Raw genomic sequence first — 12,596 nt, 5'->3', positions numbered from 1 at the left:
ACCTAACCCTGTGGAGATTTAACCCTTTGCAGTCCATTTATTCAGCACTTGTCAGGTCCAATTTATTTTCAACACGCTGTTTATTTTACACACACTGTTTAATTATTATTATTTTTTTTTTAATAAAACAGGTTCAAAAGGCATTGAATCGCAAAACGACACTCAGTACTGTATCTCCAGCCAAGCCCAACCCCTTGTTCACTGTATTTTTCACATACCTCTTTATAGACATGCATACTGATAAATCCTCTCCTGATCAATCATTTTATCACCAAACTCCTCAATAATGTGATCTAAGTCATTACTTTATTACCATAACATCTCAAAAAGCTCTGCAAATGTTCTTTGAGCGCTGGATGCAGAAGCAGATACATCCTTTGTTATGTCAGTGTTATCTTTGTAATGCATGGGGCTATAAGATATGCCCCTTTTTTCAGTTTAATTCAGCCATTGAAAGGTTTTCTCTGGTTTTTCCAGAGAAAAAACTACTAGAGACCTGTGCTTTACGTCTTTTTGATGATGCTGGACAAGGTCTGACATTGGAATGGAAAAGGAAAATTGTAATGTCGGACCTGGTCCAACATAGGACTGAAAAGGGTTAATAAAGTTTGTTTTATTAATTTTAACCTTGTTGCCGTTATTGTGTGTGCGGAACCCTGGGGATCGAAAAGAACCTGTGTAGGTGATAATTAAAAGATCTCTTGGCCACGAAGATCCTTGCCCATCTGAAACCCAAAGTGGTTCAAGTTGGATGCTTATATTTAAGTTCTTTTGGTATACTGGTCATCATTGTCACCGTACCTGTGACAGTTACTTTTAACAATTGTTAATAAGGGATTCAAAACAAGCAGAAATCAGAACAGAAAAAACAAGGATTTTATTTTCTTCAATCCTGTGATTTTGAAAAGAGAAATGCACATTGTTTTCATTTAATGTCATGTTTCTTAAAATGAATACCAATTGATGGAAGAGGACACAATTGCAATTACTGTAAAGAATTACAAATGTTTTCACAAAGCTTTTTCAGATGCTTGACCATGGGGGGGAGATACTGATATCAAGAAAAAAGTTTTTTATATATTCGCCTATGTTACAACGAGAACAGTTGTGTCTACAAAACAGATGTGCTCAACAGGAAGGGCCATTTGAACTGCTAGTAGTAACTGAAACATACCTGTACTGGCAATGGCACGTCAGTCTTTCTCGTTAACAATTTTGCCTAATTGTGTCTGTCCGTCCATCCGTCTGTGACTATCACACTACATGGGGAACACAATAACTGGCTTCATTTTACACAAATCTTCACCAAACTTTTATCATACACTCATAGCCTCATATAGACATTTCAAAGTGATTTAGCTATAATCTGATGCAAATATTTTATGAGGACCCATTGGCTACAGGCAAGTGTCCACAAGTAACTTTATTCAACGAGGACGGCAGCTGGACATAAACAATGCGACTAAAACAATGCGAAAGGTCTTGAAACCTAAACCACACAATTACTCGGTATCTATAGTTTATATCAGTGCTTTCAAACTTTTTAGGCCCTGTATTCCTTTCCAAATAATGTAGTCCACTGCTTACCCCCATCTGAGATAGGGTCATAATATATCTATGAAAACAAGAAAAAATAAGTTTTTTTTTTTTTTTTTTTTTTTTTTTTTTTTAAATTACTAGACTAAGTATTTGCAAAACCTCTTTATCCTAGACACCAGAAGCCAATAGAATGAGGACAATTAGACCAGTACTGTGTTTCAATTTCAGATTTGTCATGTGTTGCGGGGCAGATTTCAATAAAACTAAGCCCCCATTACTAAACAATGCAGCCATACACAGAGGGTATGTAATTTTGTATTTAAAAATTGACCAATAGGAATTTAAATTACAAAAAGCTTTAAGCGGGCCTGTGGAAGGATGTGGTATTCACTGACACGGGAGACAGAAGTGTATTTGTAAACACTGCACAGGTGCTCAAAAAGAATAATGAAAACAAAAGGTAAAAGAAAAAGGGAAAATAAAACACAGTAATAAAACTACAAAACAAAAGTGCTGCTTACACAGCCCCCATTGCTGCTATGCCAGTCAGCTTGGGTCTTTGTCACACACTTTGCTGTGCGCTATACACTTGGATGGCCAAGATTCCCCCATCACTACACACGTCCCCTCGGGTACGTAACCATATATTTTAATAACTGGTTTATTCAAGGCTTTTTGGTCACTCGTTCCAGCCACTGGTGTTCCTGCCTGGTCTATGTTTACACTGGCCTTCTCCGCCAATGTCTCTGTGTATTCTCAATCACGGTCACACGAAAGCACAACCAAGCGCAGTACTTATGGGCCAAGCAATCCCCCAAGGCTCACCTCTCACAGAGAGGGAAAGCCCACACAACCTTTTCCCCACCTCTCAGTGTCATCACCATGACTGACAGGTCGATCTTACAGGGCCGCCTCCCTCGTCCTGCAGTAGCACACATGCGCCAGACAGTCAGCACCGATCTCCCCTGTTACAGGGTGTCACAAAGACGGCCAAGTGGGCGGCAGTCCGATGTTGGATCCTGTCTGACATCATCAAAAAGACAAAGCACAGGTCTCTAGTTGTTTTTTCTCTGGAAAAAGCTGAGAAAACCTTTCAATGGCCAACTGAGACTGAAAGAGCCGAAAGCAGCTGAAAAAAGGGACTTATCTGAGCAATAGAGCTAGCCCCATGCACCACAGGGATAACACGAACACACAAACAAAGGAGATAACTGCTTCCGCATCCCGCGCTCAAAGAATATCACAGACATTTGCAGAGCTTTTTGAGAGGTTATAGTAATAAAGTAATGACTTGGATCGCATTACTGAAGAGTTTGGTGATAAAACAAGTGTTCAGGAGTATCCAATCCAATAAAGAGGTATGTGAAAAATACAGCGAACAAGAGGTGGGGCTTGGCTGGCGATGCAGTACTGATGTTGTTTTGCCATGCAATGCCTTTTAAAACCTGAAAAAAAAAGTATGTGACAACGTGCATCTATATATACTATTGTGCTGGGATTCAATGGACTGCAAAAGGTTAAAAAAAGTGTCGATTTGCTGGCCCAGAAGGCATATAGAAGAGGGGCTAGAGTTCAGTCAAGTACTGGAAGTACTGTAACTGGAAAACTGCTGTTAAAAACTACTGAAATAAAAGAAAATTAGTTAACTAAATATGCTAAGTACAATTATTTTAAAATCCAGGCCAAGCTGCTTGCTCAACTCAAAAACTTATTGTAAAACATAAACAGAGATAAACCACTAACCTGATTAAACTACTAGCACTGAACATTTAAACTTCAAAGAGTAACACTTACCCAGTAAATGCTACACATTTTAAAAGTAGCAAATATACACAGGGGCCTGCTGTTTAAATATGTAAATTAGCCAGGTGTGCTCAACGCACTGTCAGCAGCCAGCTGGGTGTTTACAGCCCAACCTCGCCCAACAGAAAGGAATCTTTCACCAGCACAGCTGTGCTTTTATTTGAAAGGAGATTCAACATTGTTGTCAGCAGGGTAGCATTCTCCTGCCAGGGTAGTCCTAGCAGCGGAAAGTCTGCTTACAGGTGTGGTCTCCTGACCTTCCCCTGACTTCGGCGCCGGCAGCTCCCAGAGGTACGGCTTCAACCACCGTTCTGTGTGCATATGATTTTGTAAACTGCATAGGTAATTTTATTTTAAAAGAAAATATTCACACAATAAACCACTTGAAAAAATAAGATACATAGTTGTCTAGCATAAGGTGTAGGCTACATATAATCAATATAATTTACAAATATATTGAAACACTTTTTTAGCTTGTATGCGAGGAACAAAAAATGCTAGTTAATCAATATTTTAATTTTATTTTAAGAATTTACAGATATTATTAGAGACAATTACTGCTACCTTATCTAAACGATAAATATAATCTACTTAAATATATAGATATAATTATAATTGCATACTATATATATATATATATATATATATATATATATATACTACTATATATGGAAAAACTGAGTATATAGTTTTACGAAACAGTGATATATTAGTGCTTATATTTCTGTCAAACGGGATGGTTTCTTACAGAGCTCAACACGCTGGACAGAGCTCGCTCTGCTCTGACAAAAACACAGGGGGCCATTTTTGGTGCACCAGAAAATGATGTCAGAGGTTTAGTAAAGAAAACTGGGGTGTTTGGATGAAAGGGAGATCATTCTATGATTTCAATGTTCAAACATGTACAAAACAAAGCGAAGCACAACAAAGTAAACTTTCATACTGTGGCAGTGTGCCCCGCCCCTGTGTGTTTATGATTCTATGTTGCGTGTGGTGTATAAATGTTGGTGTATTTGTATTGGTGCGGGCAATGTGGGGTTATGCAGAGCGGCGGGCAACCCCGGGCGATGCAGAGCGGCGGGCAACCCCGGGCGATGCAGAGCGGCGGGCAACCGAGATTCCAACTGAATGATTGATTAGCAAGCGAGTCTCGGCATAAAAGGGTGAATGTTTCACTCACTCTGGGTTGTGTGTTCAGGGAGAAAGAACGGGAGAGTTAAGAGTAAAAAAAAAAAAAAAAAGCAATTGCTAATGGTGCTGGAGGACCAGCACGATACTTGTTTGTGAAGTGTTTGTCCCTGCTTGTTTAGCTGGTGTCAGTTTTGTGGTTGTGATGTGTTTTGGGTTCTGCCTGTTATTTTGCTCTGTGTGCATTGTTTTTGTCAAACCTTTTTATTTTGTTTATTTAATAAAATCGCTGCAGCGCATACATTATCCAGTCATCCCCAGTAATTGTATTTGTCTTCCGGGTCTGACGTCACCGCCACAAGCTATCCGTGACACATACCTATCAATTTTCACTTTAATGTCTCATTGGTGGATAATCAGCACACACCCACTGCTCTTAATGTGACCATTAAGAGACCACTCTCACTTCTATCAATCAGGAGAGGAGTGAAGACTCCAAAATAGTGTAGCAGTCCTGGAGGGAGGAGATATTATCAGGATAGTGTAGAGGGTGAGGGTTTGTGCAAGGGGTTGCATGAGTGTATGTGTGTGGAGGAGTTGTGTGTGTGTGGAGGAGTTGTGTGTGTGTGTGTGTGCAGGGTTTGTGTGTGGATGTGTGTGGAGGGGAATTGGGGTGCAGGTTTGGCGTGAAAGATGGGGGGGTGGGGAAGCAAGGGCATATAATGGATTTCAGGGAAAAGACCAGAAGAATTGGAGAAAGCTAGAGTGACAGAGAGGGGTGTGTGTGGGGAGAGATAGATTTAGAGCAGAAAGGGACCAAAGGAAACATTTTGATTTCATTTTCGACTCCCAGTTCCCTTCCCTCACTTTATGATTTTATTTTGTCAATTATTATAAATAAATAAACAGCTTGCGCCTTCATTACTTACGGCGTCAGTCACCCTGGCACACCAGCTTGTCACCTGCTCACCAACCCACCTGCTCACCAGCCCACCTGCTCACCAACCCACCTGTTCACCAGCCCACCGACTCACCAGCTCCCTTGCCTGCTCACCATCCCACCGGCTCACCAGCTCCCCTGCCTGCTCACCATCCCACCGGCTCACCAGCTCCCTTGCCTGCTCACCATCCCACCGGCTCACCAGCTCCCTTGCCTGCTCACCAGCCCACCGACTCAGCAGCTCACCTGCCTGCTCACCAGCCCACGGGCTCACCAGCTCACCTGCCTGCTCACCAGTCCACCAGGTCGCCTGCCTGATCATCAACACGATGGCTGGACTGCTCGCCAGCCTGTCCGACAACTCACTAGTACCGACGCCTGGCTGTCTGCCTGTGTGCCAGTCTCACAGCCTCCTTCACTGTGGCCTGAAGCCATGGAGGACCATCATCAATGAGCATGGAGGCGCTCGACAGTAAACAACGCCTGCTGTGAAGATTCCTGGGAGAGTATGGTGCCTGCTTTGCCCCAAGGTCCAAAGAATGTATGTGGACTGGGTTGGTCCAGCACCACATCGCCACGGGGCATGCTCCGTCTAGCCGCAAACATGCTCGTCAGCTTCCAATGGCCAAAAGGGAGGCTGTGGAGGGCATTATCCAGGAAATGGTTGCCAGTGGGGTGATCGAGCCATCTGACAGCTCATGTACGACTCCCATAGTGATCTCACCAAACAGTCTGCGGTTTTGCGTAGATTACCGGCGACTCAATGCGGTCATGTAAAAGGACACCTGCCCGCTCCCCTGCATTGATGAAGCCCTGGACGAAATCGTAGACTCCCGCTGGTTCAGCTCCCTTGACCTGCGCAGTTTAAAACAGCATTGAAAACCCTTTTTTTTTAAATGTTGTTTTTTATTTTATTTTTTATTTTGTTTATAATAATTTTAAGCACTGACTGTGTACTATTGTATACTCTCTTTTTAACTTTTATAGGAATTATATAAATAAATAAATAAATAAATACTCCTGCAGTTGTGGATGTAACCAGATCCTTCTACATGGTCAGTGACCTGAAAAATCTGGGTGTAAACCAATGCACTTTATATACAAATGTTAACATTTACTGCCAGTAAAAATAATACTGAACATTTTTAGATTGAACTTAAACAGAAAACTTTTATTTGGAAAAGTTTTTATTTTATGTAGGTTGCGCATTATTGCCATTTAAATGTGGATATCAATTATAGCTATTATTTCAGCCAGCTTAATGAGCCTTATCTGTGATGTTGTAATGGATTTACACTCAATGCAGAGATACTGCAGGCCACGGGTAATGTATTGGAAGCAATGGTAAGTGCCTGCCTCCGAGCTCCTCTGTCGGATATGATAATGGAACTGCCAACAGAACCTGTTCAGAGGCTCTCGATAGACTGGAGGTCTTTCACAACAAAGTGGCATTGTATTTATCACCCACTTTGTAAAGACAAACAGGCTTTGTGTTCTAAACATTTCCATTGCTGCATATTACATTAATGCAAAAAAATGGGGGAAGAGATTTTTGTTTAGTTTTTGCTTTCCAGTCAAGTGGATGTATCAAGCATACCCTTTTGACCTATTGTTCATTCATTACATAGGTCTCAAGTGCTGTCTGAAATGATTTTGTTAGTGACAACCACTTTAACCCTTTCAGGACCAAGCATTTTTCAGGGGATGCTCCCCCAGGACCAGGTGTTTTTTTTTGGCTGTACTCTCTTCCTATAAACAAATCACAAAAAATCGGTTTTTTTCCAGTAACATCTTGGAAATGGAGTCCTTTTTTTTTGCCAGAACACTCTGGGGAACATTATAAAGTACTCAAGAAACCATACAAATCTTTAGCTTTTTTTCCAACACAATATTTCAGTTTTTTGTTTTTTTAAAGTTAAGTATGTTTTATTATGTATTCTGCTTAGAAATACATGTATAAAAACGCACTATTCTATAACTGAGGGATATTACAATACTTCCTGAAAGTTTTGTTGAAAAATATTGATGTTTGGGGAAATTATAAGACATTGTTTCACACGAGTGATTGTAATGACATAATACACATTTATTCTCAGGGTCTTTATAATAATAGCGTTATTAAAAACAGCTCAAAGCGCTCTATCTGTTTCTGAGAACCTATTAATAAGACTGCTGTCTTATCTCAGTTAGATGCAAAAAGTTTTGAGACACCGACTTTTAATATCTAGAAACTAAAAAAAGCAAAATGGAAAATACCCTAGATTATTTTCTTAAAAAAAATATTTATAAATTAAATATGAGTTATTCGTTCCATTATTATCAGCAATAAGGAAAAAAATCATGAAATAGTATCTGCTTATATCCACTCATTTCTTGATATTTATAAATGTTGTAAAAACACATGCACACACACACACACACACACACACACACACACACACACACACACACACACACACACATATATATATATATATATATATATATATATATATATATATATATATATATATATATATATATATATATATATATATATATATATATATATATATATATATATCTTGAGCATGAGAGCATGCCAAGACGCATGAAAGCTGTGCTTGAAAATCAGGGCTATTCCACCAAATATTGATTTCTGAACTCTTCCTAAGTTGAAACATTAGTATTGTGTTGTTTAAAAATGAATATGAACTTATTTTCTTTGCATTATTCGAGGTCTGACAACACTGCATCTTTTTTGTTATTTTGACCAGTTGTCATTTTCTGCAAATAAATGCTCTAAATGACAATATTGTTATTTGGAATTTGGGAGAAATGTTGTCAGTAGTTTATAGAATAAAACAAAAATGTTCATTTTACCCAAACACATACCTATAAATAGTAAAACCAGAGAAACTGATAATTTTGCAGTGCTCTCTTAATTTTTTCTAGAGCTGTATATATCAGGGCTGTCAAGCAATTAAAAAAATTAATCGGGATTAATCAGATAAAAAAAAAGATTTAATTAATCTTATTAATGATCTTAATAATAATAATAATAATAATAATAATAATAATAATAATAATAATAATAATAATAATAATATTATTAACTGGAAATAAAACTGTTTAAAATGTATTTATTTATGTATTTTTTTAACCAGGAAATCTACCCAGTGAGACTGTGGCCAACATTTACTAGGGGCCATAATTTAGAAGTTACAACTACAACCAACACAATGAAACATGCGGTTCAAGCTTGAGCAGCAGCACACAGAGATCAGAAAACAGAATAAATAGGACATCTATATTTAAATGTCATGAAACAAATTAGTTTTTTTTTTTTTAAATACAATTATAAATATGTTGCTACAGTAAGCACTTCTAGTAAATGAACTGTTAATTGTGAAGAGACCAGAAAAACAAAACAAAACAAAAACTTTATCATCACATCCCAAAACAGCAAACTAATAAGACCAATTGGTAGGGTTCACATACCAAGTGGAAAAACCCCAGCAACGCAGCCTACTCCAGTGGTGGGCCACAGTTTAGGGCTGACGGGCAATGAGCAAAGATCTGATGTCACAGGAAATAGTTTACCTTTCAAAATGATTTAAATCAATTAAAACCCTGAACACATCAAATATTTCCCTTGTAAATCCATTTAAAATGTTTGAAGTAGACAAAAAGTAAATATACATATTTGCAATGAATGCACTTTAAAAAGCCAAACCAGTGAGAACACAGTAATATTACATTTTAAGCAATTATTAAATAAAATGAAAGTTAGTAAATGACTTACCATTGCCTTATCAGTATCCTTTCGTCTCTGTTCCACCAAACAAGATAAGGGGTCGGGCTTGCTGTTGAATATCGCAATTAAAGTCATACTCCAGAGAATCACACAGGTCTCTTTCAAAAACCCATATGAGAGGCAGCATGTAAGCATTGAAGCTTGCAACAGCAGTATTAATCCTGTTCATGGTGTGCAGGTGGCCATTGGGATTAAAAATCTTAAAAGGGCGTGCATAATTGGAAAGATATACTAGTGGCAATAATCTAAAACTTAAATTACTGTTGGATATTTTTTCCCCACAGTTGATTTGCACTTTATTTGTTGAAAGAAGACTGAAGCTTCAGCTTCCTCCATATTAACGTTGTATAAAGCAAATGCCAGTTCTGTAGACTTTATCTATTGCTGAATGTGTCTGATTTTGGCAGTCGTGAAGACGCAGCTTTCATGAGGCCATATGTGTCATTTCAATACTTCGAGACAAACACCAATCACAAAAATGTTTTAGTACAACTATTCATTGTGGAGAATGTGGAGTATGCGATTTTACAGAGACGTATGTTGTATATACGCTTTCATTTGGCATCAACCCTAACTTGGTTTGAGGGTTCGTTGCCTGGCAGACTGGACGAGGCAGAGATCACCATATACAAAACCTAGAAATAGCATTTTAAGAAAGGTAGAGATGGGGAGGTGGTGGGTTATGAAGAAATTGAAACACAAATGAGAGGAAAGTGAAGAGGGTATTTATAGTGCTAACAATCTTAATCAGCTAATGTGTAAATTGAATGATTCAATTTGGTGACGCAGAGATTGGTCTCTGACCCTCCCCCCGACCTTCAGTTATGAACTTCATTTTGAAAGCGGTTGTTCTTTTCACAAAGTTGACAACCTAAAATATGTTTCCACATTGCTCTCAAATCTTCATCAGAGTGCTCCCTGATTCACTTTCCTAAAGATGAAGTAACAAACGAATCATCCAGTCGATTTGGCCATTTTCTCTTGCAACGTTTATTTTCACATGTTACCATTTCCACTGCTGAAGTAGATGTAAATTAGTCCGTTGCCATTCAAAAATATTAAATGCACAATTTGGTGAGGTTAGAGAATAGGTTACCGAGCCATGCTGTTCATGCACAATGTGGTGAGGTTAGAGAATAGGTTACCGAGCCATGATGATCGTGCAGAATCACTTCAATCTTTTATTTATTTATTTATTTATTTTATTTATTTATATATTATATGTATTTATATTATACAAAAGTATCACAAAGCACTGTGCAGTACATAGCAGAAAAAAAAACAAACCACAATACATTTGTATAGCATGTCACTCATACAACTGCCACAATCAGACCATTTAAATAACAATATACAAAAATATACAAAAGCAGCAATTTTAAAGTTACATTAAAACCCACTAAGATAGAAAGCCATTTTATAAAAGTGCATTTTTAGTCTTGGCCTGGAAACTGTAATGGTCCCTGCTCCCTGACAAACAAAGGCAGAGCATTCCATAATTTAGGAGCTCTACAAGAAAAAACCCTACTTCCCGTGCTGCTTTTGTTGACCCTGGGAATAACCAGCAACCCGCGTCCTGTGATCTCAAAGTGCGGTTTGGAAGATACGGGATCAGTAACTCTTGCAAATAACTAGGTGCTAATCTAATTTCACACAGTTTTGAGGTCAACTAGCTACTAGGAATTGGATGAGCACTGATAGGCCAATTGGCCTCCTCTAATTCGTAATTTTCTTACTTTCTTATATTCTTATTAAATAATTATGGTATTGAAGTTTCTATCAGCATGGATTTCATTTGGATGGTTTGCTTGTACGTCAGTGTCACGAGTGACTGTAATTAGTTTGGGAGGCACTTTTGTTGCTATTTTGTATTGCTGTGGGTAAGTTATTTATTGTTAAGTATATGTTATTATTTGTAATATAGCACAGGTGATAGAAGGAGAAAATAGTCCCATTCTCCAATTCTAAATGCACACAGGTGTCACAATGAACTATCATTGACAGGCCATTATAAAAAGGGAACCAAAAGTACAAGAAGGAGAATGCGTGGTTCCAGGGGGAACTGAAAGGAGCACACAGGAAGTTGGCCATTTTGACAGACAGACCTGGATGGTAAACAACAAGGATTGTTTGGAACTTTCAAGGGAATACAGAAAGATAAAGACATGGCAGCCCGATGGAAGGAAGGACCGGTCAGAAACTCATAGAAAAGCTGAGAATTTATCCTTGAGTTCTACTGCTGAAGTGGTGCTTTTTGGATTAAGAGGACTGTTAATATTAAGCTGAGGACCGTGTGGAGTTTGACAAATGTTTCAGCAGTAAAGACACTTGCCAGAAATATTTATATCACCAATATTAATGGTAGTTTATGACAAGGTGTTGTTTTGCTTCTTTTCAAGGTACCCCCTCCATGACTGACGCCCTGGAAGAGCAAACAGGCACCAGCCAGATGGCCAGCTCCCTGTACACACCTGAGGTCCTACCCTACCGAAGTGAAGTACCAATGGCTGGGTCGGAAGACCAAACCAGAGTAGGGAGAGCCGAGGTCAGGGTGTACGTGGTGAATGACCAGGGACACAGAAGGAGTGTGGAGATCAAGTTCTGTGTTCCTCCTTTGCATGAACCTGTGTTGTGGTGCTGGAGAGGGGGGGGACCGAGCCTGAAGGGAGATAAATACAAGCCTTATACTGGGACAAGCCAACAGATTAGGAGATTCTCGGATTAGTCACCTTCAACTTTACCATTGCTTGTTGGCATTTCTACTGGGACAGTGTTTGGCTATTTGGACTAAGTACAGGACCTACAAATTGAGTTTATACAGGTGTATATTGGAACTATTGTTTCGCCATACTAATACCCCCCTGAAGTCCCAAGTAGCCTGTTAAAATATTTTATGGAAGGTTTTACTTTGTGCACAGTTTTAGGTGTTTTTTGGAATATGTTTTGTATGTAGATAATGTGCAATATGGTTGAAAGGGGGTAGTTTGCAATTGTCTGATAAAATAATTGTATTTAATTGTCTAAATTTCCTGAAATAAAGAAATCCTGATTTTGCTTGCCTGTCTGTGTGGTTCCAATACACTCACTGGGATCGTCCAGGTGGTCAGTTTGAAAGCCAAAACAACCTGTGGATAGAGGGTTATGAAGATAATTCAAACTTATACTTGCCTGGAATGAACAGTATATTATAGAGGAAACCCTGACATTTGTTCAGATGAGACCAGCCAGGTTTGGATTTGCGACAGTCCACTCTATCTTCATCAGTATAGTTCTGTTTGAAATAAAATAATGCAGGCAGTTGTTATGAAAGCCCAAAGCGCACCATGGTATTAAACATATTAGAGGGAGAATAATCTTAATAAGCCTGTTAACTTTATTCATTTTGTAGTC

This window comes from Polyodon spathula, chromosome 38 (assembly GCF_017654505.1).
Source record: "Polyodon spathula isolate WHYD16114869_AA chromosome 38, ASM1765450v1, whole genome shotgun sequence".
In the NCBI taxonomy this organism is placed as follows: domain Eukaryota; kingdom Metazoa; phylum Chordata; class Actinopteri; order Acipenseriformes; family Polyodontidae; genus Polyodon; species Polyodon spathula.
This window is presented reverse-complemented; position numbering follows the sequence as displayed.